General features: G+C 37.2%; 1 long non-coding RNA gene across 1 annotated transcript in view; it reads left to right on the forward strand.

Annotated features, from left to right (window-relative positions):
* LOC107180860 overlaps nt 1–6,933 on the forward strand; it is a 78,238-nt gene extending 71,305 nt beyond the window's left edge. The window contains exons 9-11 of the long non-coding RNA XR_006218908.1: nt 3,981–4,024; nt 4,477–4,523; nt 6,713–6,933. This is a non-coding gene — a long non-coding RNA (uncharacterized LOC107180860). The remainder of the gene's footprint in view (nt 1–3,980; nt 4,025–4,476; nt 4,524–6,712) is intronic.
* The last annotated feature ends 8,046 nt before the right edge of the window (nt 6,934–14,979 follow it).

A 14,979-nucleotide genomic window follows, 5' to 3' on the forward strand; every position in this document is an offset into this window, starting at 1 on the left:
AATGTAGATGACATGACTTTTATGCAGAAGATCCTATTGTATCTACAAAAGAATACTAGAACTAATAAATGTGTTTAGCAAGGTTGTAGGATACAAGATCAATACACAAAAATCAATTGCATTTCTATATACTGCCAGTAAAAACTCAGAAATTGTGGTTTAAAAATGCCATTCACAACGGTATCAAAAAGCATAACATACTTAGGAATAAATTTTTGTTTATTTAAATTTTTTTTTTCATGTTTATCTTTGAGAGAGAGTGTGTGTGTGGGAGGGGACACAGAGAGAGAGAGAGAGACAGAATCCAAAGCAGGCTCTAGGCTCTGAGCTGTCAGCACAGAGCCCAGACTCACAAACCACAAGATCATGACCTGAGCCACAGTCTGATGCTTAACCAACTGAGCCACCCAGATGCCCTAGGAATAAAATTTTAAAAAGAAGTGTAAGACTTATACAATGAAACTACAGCACATCATTGAAAGAAAGAAGACCTAAACAAATGGAAACACAAGCCATACTAATGGATGGAATATTTAATATGGTGCAGCTGGGAATATGCCTTTAATTGAGCTACAGATTACATGCAATCCCTATAAAAATCTCAGCTGCCATTTTTTGCAGGATTAAGCAAGCTGATCCAAAAACTCATATGGAAACTCATATGGAGATTTCGAATAGCCAAACGATCTTTTGTTTTAAAATTTTTTAATGTTTATTTATTTATTTTTGAAAGAGAGAGAGAGAGAGAGAGACAAAGCAGGGGAGAGGTAGGGAGGGAGACACAGAATCCAAAGCAGAGCTGTCAGCACAGAGTCCGATGTGAGGTTTGAACCCACGAACTGTGAGATCATGACCTGAGTGGAGGTCGGACGCTCAACCGACTGAACCACCCAGGCGCCCCAATAGCCAAACAGTCTTGAAAAAGAATGACAGATTTGGAGGAGTCACACTCCCCAATTTCAAAACTTACTAAAAGCTACAGTAATCAAAATAGTTTGTTGGTGGCATAAGGATAGACATATAGATCAATGGAATAGCATTGAGAATCCAGAAATAAATCCTCACACTCATGGTCCTTGACAAGGGTGCTAAGAAAATTGAATAGGAAAATCATAGTTTTTTAACGAGTGGTGCTGGGAATAACTGGATATCCACAAGTAAAAGGATGAAGTCGAACTCCTGCCATCCACAAAAATGAAGTTGAATCTCACATCATTTATAAAAATTAACCAAAAAAGGAACATCAACTTAAGTGTAAGAGCTAAAACTATAAAGAAACTCTTAGAAGAAAACCTAGGTGAATACCTTTGTGACCTTGAGTGAAGCAATGTTTTCTTAGATATGATGCCCAAAGCATAAAGCATAAAAGAAAAAATAGATCATTGAACTTCATCGAAATCAAAAACTTATGAGCTTCAAAGAATTCCATCAAGAAAGTGAAGACAACCCACTGAATGAGGGAAAATATTTGCAAGTTATATATCTAATAAACATCTAGGACCCAGAATATATAAAGAACTCTTAACAACAACAAAAGACAACTCAATTGAGAGAAGTGCAAAATATTTGAATAGTCATGACTTAAAAAAAAAAAAAAAAAGCACATGGAAAATGCTTTACATTATCAGTCATTAGAGAAATGCAAATCAAACCACAATGAGATACCCCTTCACACTAGGATGACTATAATCAAAACAATAGGATAATAATCAAAATAACAGATAGTGAGTATTGGCTAGTTATATGTACAAGTTAAAACACTCATCAGTTGCTGGTGGGGATATTAAATGGCACAGCCACTTTGAAAAAAAGTTTGACAGTCCTTCAAATGGTAAATACAGAGCTATCATACGATTCACCACTCCTAGAGAAGTGGACACATATATTCACACAAAAACTTGCACACAAAATATCACAGCAGCCTTATTTGTAACAACCAAAAGATGGGAAAAAGCAAATGCCCATCAATTAATGAATGTGGTATATCTGTATGCAATATCATTTGGCAGAATGAAGTGCTGATACATGCTACAAAACAGATGAGCCTTAGAAAAACACTAAGAGGGGCGCCTGGGTGGCTCAGTTGGTTGGGCAACTGACTTCAGCTCAGGTCATGATCTCACAGTTCGTGGGTTCGAGCCCCGCGTTGGGCTCTGTGCTGACAGCTCAGAGCCTGGAGCCTACTTCAGATTCTGTGTCTCCCCCTCTCTCTGCCCCTTCCCTGCTCACACTGTGTGTCTGTCTCTCAATAATAAATAAATGTTAAAAAAAATTTTTAAAAAACACACTATTAAAAAAAAAAAGAAAAAGAAAAACACTAAGAGAGGGGCGCCTGGGTGGTTCAGGCAGTTGAGCATCCTACTTCAGCTTAGGTCATGATGTCACCATTCATGTGAGTTTGAGCCCCATGTCGGGCTCTGTGCTGACAGCTTCGAGCCTGGAGCCTGCTTTGGATTCTGTGTCTCCCTCTCTCTCTGTCCCTCCCCTGCTTGTGCTCTCTCTGTCTCAGAAATAATAAATGAATAAACTTTAAAAATAAATAAATACGGGGCAGCTGGGTGGCTCAGGAAGGGCAGAGAGAGAGGGAGACACAGAATCCCAAGCAGGTTCCAGGCTCGGAGCTGTCAGCACAGAGCCCAATGGGGTGCTTGAACTCATGGACCATGAGATGGTGACCTGAGCTGAAGTCGGATGCTTAATCGACTGAGCCACCCAGGTTCCCCTCATTATTTTATAAAAATTAATTAGAAAATAGATGTTTTTGAAAATTGTTATATTTATGAAACCACATCTTTATGGGGCTGTGCTCATTTTTTTAATTTTATTATCTATTATTAATTTATTATCATATGTGATTATCATTATTTTGATTTGTAATGGCCTGTTATTGGCAAAGAGATTTATGAATAAATGTTCAAAATAAACATAATAGATTAAAAAGAAAACAAAGCTAATAAATTATGGTTTTTAAATTAATGAGGTATACATGGCTCTGAGCTCTTGAGATAAATTTTCATGGTTGTCAGCCAAGAGAAAAAAGAGCAGGAATAGAAGGGAGAGAGGAAAGAATCCAGGAAGGAAGAGAAACAGAGATGGAGAGACAGAACACATAAAAACTAGTGGACAGGGGTGTCTGGGTGGCTCAGTCAGTTAAGTGTCCAACTCTTGATTTCAGCTCAGTTTGTGAGTTCTAGCCCCGTGTCGGGCTATACACTGACAGTGTGGAGCCTACTTAGGATTCTCTCTCCCTTTCTCTCTGCCCCTCCCCTGCTGTCTTTCTCTCTCAAAATAAATAAATAAACATTTGAGAGGAATTAGTGGATAAACAAAAAAAGACAAGCAGATAAAGATTCAGAGGAAAGGAGACAAGCACACATGCGCCAAGGAAGAGGAGGAAGCCTTTTAGTTACAAAGGACTCGACGTAAGAGAAAAATACAATGGAGCTAGACATACAAAGAAGAACAAGGAAAAAAAAGCAAGAAAGAGAAAAAAGAAAAAGACCAAAGAAAGATGATCAGTAGCTTTTTATTATTATTATTATTTTTTTTTTAACGTTTATTTATTTTTGACAGACAGAGAGAGAGAGAGACAGCATGAGCAGGGAGAGGCAGAGAGAGAGGGAGACACAGAATCCGAAGCAGGCTCCAGGCTCTGAGCTGTCAGCACAGAGCCCGACACGGGGCTCGAACTCACAGACTGCGAGATCATGACCTGAGCCGAAGTCGGACGTTCAACCGACTGAGCCACCCAGGCACCCCATGATCAGTAGCTTTTAAAGTTTAAGTGCAAAAATTTATTATGTTTCACTGTATCAGCCAGTGACATTTAAAACATATAACTGCTCATTATCAAAACTATTTGAAATTATAATTAAAATGCTAGCCAAAATTCTAACTTGGTGATTTCCTCTAATCCTTCTGAAGTTCTCCTCTGAATGTGACCATCATAATAATTCACCAAGGAAAAATTATTATTGTAGGTGCAGCTGAGGAGTCCAGAAACACAATTATCACGGTGGCAGGGGTAAGATTCGGAGGATTTTCCATTTCTTTTGTGTTAATTATTGTCATAGAAGAGAAATGACCAGAAGAAAGCTATAATTGTCAATAAGCTAGAGCTTAGCAACTTAAAATATACCAAAGCAAGAAAGCTTTATTATTAAATAACAATGAATATGTTGTGTCTCTTTGGACTTCTACTTGAGCAAAGGTGAAGGGGCTACTCTTATTCCTTACAAAGGGAATAAAGCCCACTGCTGTTGGAATTCAAGGTGTTTAAAATAAATACGATTCTATATGGCACTCCAGAGATAATGTCTTAAAGGTAACTCCCTCCCCCCCCAAAATTGAGGCGGAAGAAAAAAAATACAAAAAATAAGCTCATGTAGATTTTAAAAATGAAAAGCATCAACAGTTATGAAGTTCTAAGATATGACATGGCATGAAATACTGATGAGTGGTCTCTATTTCATTCAGGTAAACTTGAATAAGTTCAGGCAATGCAGATGCTTTAAAAACAAAAGGTAAATGAAGTTTTATGAGTTCATTTGGTTTGTAGAAATTCACTGAACTATGTAGTTATAATATATGGTTTTTTCCTGTACACATATTATTCTTTAAGAAATAGTTGTTTTTGAATCAAATCATGTTTTATGCTATTATTTCATTAATATTAAAATATTTACTAAATATCCACATATATGTTCTGCTCTGCCAATACCAAAGGAGGTAAAACACACAGATATAGCCTCAGTCTTCTTGTACTTCTCTTTCTCAGTTAGATAATGTATGTGAAGAGAGACATAAAACAGACCAATAGACACTCAGTGAGCTGACCACTGATGGACACAAGTGCTACATATCTTTGTATACGATAACACCACAGCTAAGTACTAGCATCTTTTCTTTAAGATAATTTGTTTATCCTTTGTTTTTGATTAATTGCCCATGGATCATTTAAAAATAGTATCTGCCCAGGGGTGCCTTTGCTGGCTCAGCTGGTGGAGTGTGGAATTCTTGATCTCGGAGTTATAAGTTCAACTCCCACATTGGGCGAAGAGATCACTTGAAAATACAATCTTAAAAAAAAATAATAAAGGAAGAAGAAATAATATCTATTCAGATCTTTCAAAGCCCATCAGATTAATAACTCATTATTAATGGCACACAATGTGCTCTGTCGCCTTCCTTATTCCTTAAACCAATGTTTCTAAAACTTACTGTCTTTCACTTACTATCTTCACAATTTTTGCAATATCATCATGCCAAGTGTGCTATTATTTTAAAAATAATTTTAACTCCGATTCCTTTCATTGTAATACCTACTTTAACCTAGTCCTAAACATTGATATCTATAAATCACAGATTTGCTTTTTAAAAACGGTATGCGTGGGTATCCTCAACTAAAATAACCACATGAGCGCTCAGTGGTATGCTAACCACACTTAAATAACCACCGTGTTAATCGAGTCAGCTTTGCTATCACCCAGCAAGAATGATAAATGTACCAACATAGAATCCTGCCCTACAGAACATAAGCAGCTCTATCTTCTATCTCAAAAGGTAGTCTTATTTTTTGTAATCTCTTGTAAGTAGACACCTTCCAAGATATGCATAATGAAGAATATATAAGGAAATCTGAGTTTCTTAATTTAACTTGTTCATATATTTCACAGATGAGAATATCTCTTAAACATTTATCTCTGAGTTTTTCTTTCAATTTCTTCAGATTTAATAATTACTGACATTTACTCTAATAATAATGACACAAATATATTGCTGTCTCTTACTTTTTAACATGCAGAACAGTGTAAATCAACCACAGCATCTGTGGAGTTTAAATAATAAGTAAAGGGAAGAATTGGATCGGGAGAATAAATAAGGCTTTCTTTGCTCATTTATTCAACAAATGGCTGCTGCCCTTTTTCTTGGTGCTAAAGATACATCAATAAAAAACTGTTAAAAAAATAGGTAAACCACTGTTGTCATGCATACATAATAATTAGTATAATACAAAGTTTTATGGAAAAGTTTTAAAAGACACATTTGTTTTTGAGATGCTTCCACTAGTGTTTTTTTAGTATCTCATTCCTTAAATAGTAACCTAATTTTGAAAATCTCCAAAGTTTTAATTAATATTTTAATTCATATTTATAATAATTATTAAAAATATTCTCAGCATTTGGGTATAATAAAATATTTTCAGGGGCACCTGGATGGCTCAGTTGGTTAAGCGTCCTGACTTTGGCTCAAGTCATGATCTGACGGTTTATGGGTTTGAGCCTCGTGTTGGGCTCTGTGCTGACAGCTTGGAGCCTGGAGCCTGCTTGGAATTCTGTGTCTCCCTCTCTCTGTCCCTCCCCTGCTCACGCTCTGCCTCTCTCTCTCTCTCTCTCTCTCAAAAATAAATAAACATTAAAAAAATATTTCCAACATATAGAAAAGTGCAGATAATAATAGAAGACTTCATTCTTCCATGTGTTCAGACTAAAAACATTGGGATCACTGACTCCTTTCACTTACTATGCTTCACAATTTTCTGCAGTATCATTATATCAACTATGCTATTGTTTGAAACAATACTTGAACGTTGATTAATTTTCCTTTCATTCTGAACCTACTTGATTCCTCTCCTTTACCAATACCTCCCGTATTATGTCGAATGTACCTTCAAAGTATATCCAGAATTCTACCACTTCTCATCATTCCACAGCCACCATCTTGGCCCAAGACACCATCATCTGTTGCCTGAATTATTACAATAGCCTCACAGTGGATCTGACAACTTCTGCCCTTGCCCTCCTCCCCACCCGTAGTGGGTTCTCAACACAGCACCCAAAAGAATCCTGTTAAAATATCAGTCCAATAATATTCTTCCTCTGCTCAAATCACTACAATGAATTCTCATACAGAATAAAAGCAGAGTTCTTAATATTCTATTTCTATGAGTTGTCTGTTTTTGTAAATAGTTGTTGTAGATTCATTTTCACTGTTAGATGATATTCTCTAGTAAGAAAATAACTCATTTTTTCTAATCCACTCTTTTATCTATGGACATTTGGGGTCTTTAATTTGTTTTGCTATTATAAATAATGCTGACACAAGAAATGCTAAGGGAGGGGCACCTGGGTGGCTCAGTCGGTTAAGCGTCTGACTTTGGCTCAGGTCATGATCTCACGGTTTGTGGGTTTGAGCCCCCCATCTGGTTCACTGCTGTTGGTGTGGAGCCTGCTTCAGATCCTCTGTCTCGCTCTCTCTGACCCTCCCCTGCTATCACTCTCTCTCTCAAAATAAATACATGAAAAAAAAAAAAAAAGAAAGAAAGAAATGCTAAGGGGAATTCTTAAAGATGTAGACAATGATATAAGATGTAAATTCAGAAGTACAGGAAGGAATAAATAACTCTTACATTTATGGTCAATTGTTTTCAACATGGGTGCCAAGAAATCTGATGGGGAAAAATAGTTTTTTCAGTGAATGGTGTTGGGACACATGAAAATTGGATATTCACATGGAAACGAATGAAGCTGGATTCCCACATCACACTATATGTGAAAATTAACTCCAAATGCATCATTGACCTAAAGGTAAGAACTAAAACCATAAAACTCGTAGAAGAAAACTTAGGTGTGTATCTTCATGGCTTTAGGGTAGGTGATGGTTTCTCAAAAAACATAGTAACAAAAGGAAAAATAGGTAAATTGGACTTTGTCCGAATTAAAACCTTTTGTACGTTATTATTATTATTATTATTATTATCATTATTATTACCTTTTGTACTTTAAAGGAAATCATCAAGAAATGAAAAACCAATACACAGAATGGGAGACAAAATATTTGCAAATCATATATCAGAAAAGGGACTTATATTCAGAATGAGTAAAGAATTCTTACAACTCAAAAATAAAAACACAAACAACCTCATTTTTAAAACGAGCAAAGCATCTGAATAGACATTTCTCCAAAGAAGATATGTAAATAGCCAGTAAGTGCATAAAAGGTGTTCAACATGCAAATGAAAACCACAATGAGATACTACTTGACACATAGTAGAACAGCTAAAATGAAAAAGACAGACAATAATTAAGTGTTGGTGAGAATATGGAAAAATTGGAACCATCATATATTGCTGGTGGGATTGTAAACTGGTGCACTTTGGAAAAATATCTGACTGTTCTTCAAAAAGTTTTAAACATATTGCTGCCACATAATCCACAATTGAAGACTTATTCGATTGAGAGGCCTTGGCAAATGACCTATAGTGAGCATTACTTTCTTCATTTATGAACTGAATACTTGTGTGTTGATATTTTATATATTCAAATTCAAACAATAACAACAAAAACCAAATCTGTGGTTTTCCAAAGATACTTATAAGAAAGTGAAAAGTAAGGGGGCGCCTGGGTGGTTCAGTTGGTTAAGTGTTGGACTCTTGATCTCAGCTTAGGTCATGATCTCACAGTTGGCGAGTTTGAGCCCCGAGTTGGTCTCTGTGCTAACAGTGTGGAGCCTGCTTGGGATTCTCTCTCCCTCTCCCTCTCCCTCTGTGCTCTTCCCCTGCTCGCTCTCTCTTGTGCGTGAGCGCATGCGCATGCACATGCACCAAATAAAGAAATAAACTTTAAAAAACAAATGAAAAGTCAAATCACAGGCTGGGAGAAAATGTTTGCAAGCTAGTACATAAATATGATGATTGTATAAAGAACTCTAACAACAATATAAAAACGAATAGTCCAATTAAAATGGACAAAATATTTCAACAGACACTTCACAAAAGAAGATATACACACATAAATGTCTATGTAGGCACATACATATATTAAAGTCTAATCAGCAGATGGAAAGATGCTCAATATCACTAATCATCAAGGAAACGCATATCAAAACCACATTGACATACCTCTTCACATCCATTGGAATGATTAACATTAAAAAGACTGATGATACCAAGTGTGGTAATTGGAAATATTGTACATTGCCCATGGAAGTGTAAAACGGTCCTATCACTTGGAAAAACAATTTCACAATTTTATATAAAATTAAGCATACATCCACTCAGTTTCATAGCAATTGCACTCCTAGGTATTTACCCAAGAGAAATGGAAACATATGCCTATAATATGATTTGTACAGAATATTTACAGCAGACTTATCTATAATAATCCCAACTGGAAACGATCCAGTAGCCATCAGTGAGTATGATATTAGCTAGCAATAAAAATGAACAAACTGCTGTTACATACGAAAACACAAATGAATCTGTAGGGGCAAGGGCAGGCTGACCCAAGATAGACCACTTTGGCAAGAAGATTATCTTGAGTTAAAAGCAATCAAAATCTAGTAGACTCAGGAAAAGCTCTTTACATGCCCCCTCAACTACCTACTTGTACCAGGAAGAGAGCTATTCACAGAGATTCCTCCTTATCTAAGAAACTTGTCTGCAGAGCAGAGCAACCTTTGTTTTCCAAACGTCTCCTCTCACCTTCCTGCTAATGGTCCTCCTTTTCTTTGTATACCCCTAACTCTACCCTTCTCTTTACCTCAGATAAGCCTGATGTTGCCTGTCTCTGAAATTCCATATCTATGTGGATTCTGTATACCTATAAAGGTAAATTTGATTTTCTCCTGTTAATCTGTCTCATGTCGATTTGATTCTTAGTCCAACTAGAAAGACCTTAAGGGGGTAACGGAAATTTCTTCCCCCACAACAAATCTCAAAAACATTCTTTTAAGAGAAAAAAAGCCCACACAAAAGAATTTGTACTGTATAATTTCATTTATATAAATTCTAGAGCAGGTAAAACCAATCTATGGTTGCCTGGAGGAAGGAATTGACTATAAAGAGGCACAGGAGAGATTTCTGGAGTTATGTAAATGTTCTACATTTTGATTGTGGAAATGGTAGCATGGGTATATATGTTCACCAAAACTCATCGAACTGAAATCTGTGCATTTTATTCTAATTAGATTATTCCTCAAACAAGTTTATTTTAAAAATAATACTACGAGAAACATATACCTGAGTCATTTTTATACATATACATTTTTGGGCATATCACATACATGTACATTTTGTGCTGGTCCCAGATAGACACAGTGTATACCTAGAAGTGGAAATCTTCCATCTCAGGCTTTGCAAATTTTTAGTTTTACAAGATAACGCGAGTTGATCTTCAAGACAATTTTACCAACTTACACTTGCACTAGCAGTGTCTAAGAGTTCCTGTAGATCTATGTCTTCATTAGCACTTGATACTTTCTGATTTCTTCATTTATCCAGTAGCTAGTGTGTAAAATGTTACCTCACTAGGGTCTTATTCTAACTTTTCTGAGTAGTAATAAGGTGGAACATTTTTTCCCACTTATTGACCCTTGAGATTTTCTCTTCTTTAAAGTTGCAGTTCGAGTATTCTATTTGTCTACTATTTCCAATCTATTTTGTACAAGTTCTACATGTTGTTAACCTTGAAAATGAAACTTCCCAGTTATTTTATTAGCAAAAGGTGAGTTTTTTCAGCAATAGCAAGGAATTGCAATTTGGGAAAGCTAGCTTTGGCAAAGTCTATAGGCAAGTCCAACAAACAAAGGAGAGCTACACTCCTTTATAGAGGAAAGGGGGATGTTGGAAAAGCTGTTATAAACAAAAAAGTCCATTGGCATAAATTGGGAGTTGGAAGTATAGTAGCTTTTCATTGGCTGAGTTATGACAGTCTGACAGTTTCTCATTGGCTGGGCTATTGCCAGGGGAGGAGGTATCCTTTCTTCCTCTTCCAAGATAATAAAGTAGCATCCACCTGCAAGGTGCCTCTCTTCCTGTTGGGTCTGCAGTTAACAAGTAGTAGGGCATGAGAGCTCCCCCTACTGAACCTGCTGACTCCATTTTAGTGACGTTTCCCTTAATTTTCACAATATATTCTGGATTCTAGATTTTTGTTTATTGTGTGTGCCAAAAATATCTCCTTCCTGTGATTTGTCTTTTCAGCTCTCCCTCCACCTTTTTCTGAGAGAGAGAGAGAGAGAGAGAGAGAGAGAGAGAGCACTTGAGCAGGGGAGAGGGCAGAGGGAGAGAGAGAGAGAATCTTAAACAGGCTCCATGCTCAGCATGGAGCCCGATACAGGGCTCCATCCCACCACCCTGGAATCATGACCTAGACCAAGATCAAGAGTCAGATGCTCAAACAACTGGGCCATCCAGGTGCCCCTACATCTAAATCTTTAATCCAGTATCTTAGTGTGGGTAAGGCTAAGCTTGTTATGGAAAAAAGAACCCAAAATAGAGGGCTTAAAAAATATAGACATTTTTCTCTTTCAAGTAACAGCACCAAAGTAAGCAGTTCAACCTGGATACTGGTTTTGCTTTCTGGGATCCTTCAGAGACCCCAGTTTTGACGATGTCTCTGCCAAGTGTAGTTTGCTCATTGCCATTATATGAATAAGATATATCCTTCCACCTATTTAGGCCTTCTTTAATTAATAGCTGTAGGAAGAAGACCAGACTCCTAGGGCTAGGGAACAAAATGGAAGAGCTAGCATGTATAGAATCTAGGGACTTGGAGGAAGGGCTCCCACAGGCTGTGCTTTGTTGCCTGCAACCACTGGCCCACCTGTAATTTCTGGTGGGCACCATTGGCCTGGTGCTCAGGTGCCCCACAGCTAGCGCTCAGATGTTTGGAGGAGCATTCTGAGATTGGTGGTGGAACTCCTGGGAGGAAGGTGCCAAGCGATTGACACAGTGAGTGCCAACAGCAGCAGAGGCTAGAGGTATAGCTGTCTTCATGCTGCTGGAGGGATCTGACTGGAACTAGAAGCAGGAAGTAAGTGTCTTCTCCCCTTCTGCCTTCCTATCTTGGTCTCCCATTGTCAAAACCCAAGAGAAATCATCTGGCAGGGGAACAAATAGTGCTGCAGTGGAAAACCTTGTGCATATTTTGTTTTGTTTTTCTGCAACTATGTCCTCAGGGCAAATTCTTAGTGGGATTATATGTAGCTTTGCTAGATATTGCCAATTTTTTTCTCTATATGGGATTGAACAATTTTGCATTCAGCAACAACATATGAGAGTGTTTTTCCACAGAGCCACAAGAACAGAGTGCATTGTCAGACCTTTGAATTTTTTGCCAGACTAATAGGTATTAGATGAGATTTCAGTGTAGTTTTAATTTGGATTTCTTTTATGAAGTTGAGATAGATATGTTTGAGATCTGTTTATATATCTATTTATATATTCATGTTTTATTTATTTTTGAGAGAGAGAGAGAGAGAGAGACAGTGTGAGCAAGGGAGGGGGAGAGAGAGAGGGAGACACAGAACTTCAAGCAGGCTCCAGGCTCTGAGCTGTCAGCAAAGAGCCCAATGTGGGACTTGAACCCACGAACCATGAGATCATGACCTGAGCTGAAGCTGGATGTTCAACTGACTGAGCCACCCAGGCACCCCTATTTATTTATCTTCTATATCTATTTATATATCTTTTTCTGTGAATTGCCTGTTCATGTCTTTTTCCCATTTTTTCTATTGGATTTTGATGATTCTACTCATTTTTAAACATACATTATGGTAATTAGTCCTTTGCCAATTAAATAATAATACCTCTTCCCAATTTGTCAGTCTTTTGACTTTGCTTATCAACTTACTTAACTCCAGAGGAAAAAAAAAATCATGTGAGTACCATTATGGGATTGCCTTACATTTATATGTTAATTCTGAAGAAAATTGACATCTTTTAAATTTTATTTCCTTTATCCAAGAGCATGAAATCCTTTGTTTTTCATTTGTTCAAGGCAAGTATTGTGTCTTTGAAGAGTAAAGATTTTTTTCATATAAATTTGCATGTTTCTTGTTAAATTTACCTTTAAGTATTTTATTTTTTGTTGCTTTTGTAAACATGATTTAGTTTTACATTAAATCTTTTATTGTTTGGAGCGCCTGGGTGTCTCAGTCGGTTAAGCGTCTGACTTCGGCTCAGGTCACAATCTCACAGTTCGTGAGTTCGAGCCCCACATTGGGCTCTGTGCTGACAGCTCAGAGCCTGGAGCCTGCTTCACATTCTGTGTCTCCCTCTCTCTCTGCCCCTCCCCTGCTCATGCTGTGTCTCTCTCTGTCTCAAAAAGTAAAATAAACATTAAAAAAAAATCTTTTATTGTTTGATATATATGAAGGGTGTTGTTTTTGTATGTTAATTTAATTTACTTTTATTATTTTTAATGCTTTTTTTTGAGAGAGAGAGATTGAGACAGAGTGCAAGCAGGGGAGGGGCAGAGAGAGAAGGAGACACAGAATCTGAAACAGACTCCAGGCTCTGAGCTGTCAGCACAGAGCCCGATGGAGGGGGCTTAAACTCACTATGAGATCATGACCTGAGCCAAAGTCAGAGGCTTAACTGACTGAGCCACCCAGGCATCCCTGTATGTTAATTTTAAACCTAGCAATGTTACTAAATTCTTTAGTGTCTGTGTTAGCTTTAGTATTTATTTTTGGAGTTTTCTAAGTGTATTTTCATAACATCAGCAATGTAATTTCACTTATTTTCAACTTTATGCCTTTAAATTGAATTGTTTTGTCTTATTACATTGGCTAATCTCTATTAAAATAGTAAGTTATTGGGGTGCCTGGGTGGCTCAGTTAGGTAGGCGGGTTAAGCATCTGACTCTTGATCTCAGCTCAGGTCTTGATTTCAGAGTCATGAATTCAAGCCTTGTGTTAGGCTCTGCACTGGATGTGAAGCTTACTTAAAAAAAAAAAGTACCGTGGAGATAGTGAGCATTCTTGCTTTGTTCCTGACCTTGGTAGGAATGCCACTAATGTTTCCCTGTAAGTAAGATGCTGAGGTATATTTTATTACGTTATGAAATATCTATCAATTTCTATTTTATTGAATTTTTAAAAACAGAAATAGAGGAGTACCTGGGGGGTTCAGTCGGTTTAGCAGCCGACTCTTGATCTCAGTTCAGGTCTTGATCTCATGGTTGTGAGTTCAAGACCCATGTTGGGCTCCACACTGGATGTGGAGCCTGCTTAAAAACAAACAAACCAACCAGACAAACCAACAAACAAAAAAACAGAAATAGATATTGAAAAAAGATCTTGTGTCAAAGATCTTTTCAGCACTATGGAACTAATCTTATCATTTCCTCCTTGTATATATTATATCACTGGGTAAATTATATTAATGGTCTTCTTAGTGTGAAACCATCCTTATATTCTCAGAATAAATCCATCTTGGTCATAAAGATTTTTTGTTGTTGTTGCTGTTTGTTGTTTATTTATTTATTTATTTATTTATTTATTTATTTATTTATTAATGTTTATTTTTGAGAGACACAGAGTGAGAGAGAGACAGCACCAGTGAGGAGGGGCAGAGAGAGAGAGGGAGACAAAGAATCCGAAGCAGGGTCCAGGCTCTGAGCTGCCGGCACAGAGCCCAACATGAGGCTTGAACTCATGAACTATGAGATCATGACCTGAGCTGAAGTGGGATGCTTACCCAACTGAGCCACCCAGGTGCCCCTGCTGTTTTGTTTTTTAAAGTTCTATTAGACTTTTTTTTTTTTTTTAGCAGTTTTAGGTTTACACAAAAATTAAGAGGAGGATACAGAGAGTGTCCATATACCTCCTGCCCTCTACACACAAAGCCTCTCCCACTATCAACATCCTCCATCAGAGCAGTACATTTGTTATAACTGATGAACCTATATTGAGGAATCATTGTCACTCAAAGTCTATAGTATATTTATTAGGGTTTGCTCTTGGTGTTGTATATTCTACAGGTTTGGACAATTGTGTAATGACATGTATCCACCATTATATTATCATGCAGAATAGTTTTGCTGCCCTAAAAGTCATTTGTGGCCCACTTACTCATCCTTCTTTCCCCCGACTCCCTGGAAACCACTGACCATTTTATTGTTCCCACAGTTCTGCCTTTTTTAGAGTGTCATATTTTTGGAGTCATACAGTGTGTAGTGTTTTCAGATTAGCTTC

This window comes from Panthera tigris, chromosome B3 (assembly GCF_018350195.1).
Source record: "Panthera tigris isolate Pti1 chromosome B3, P.tigris_Pti1_mat1.1, whole genome shotgun sequence".
NCBI lineage: Eukaryota > Metazoa > Chordata > Mammalia > Carnivora > Felidae > Panthera > Panthera tigris.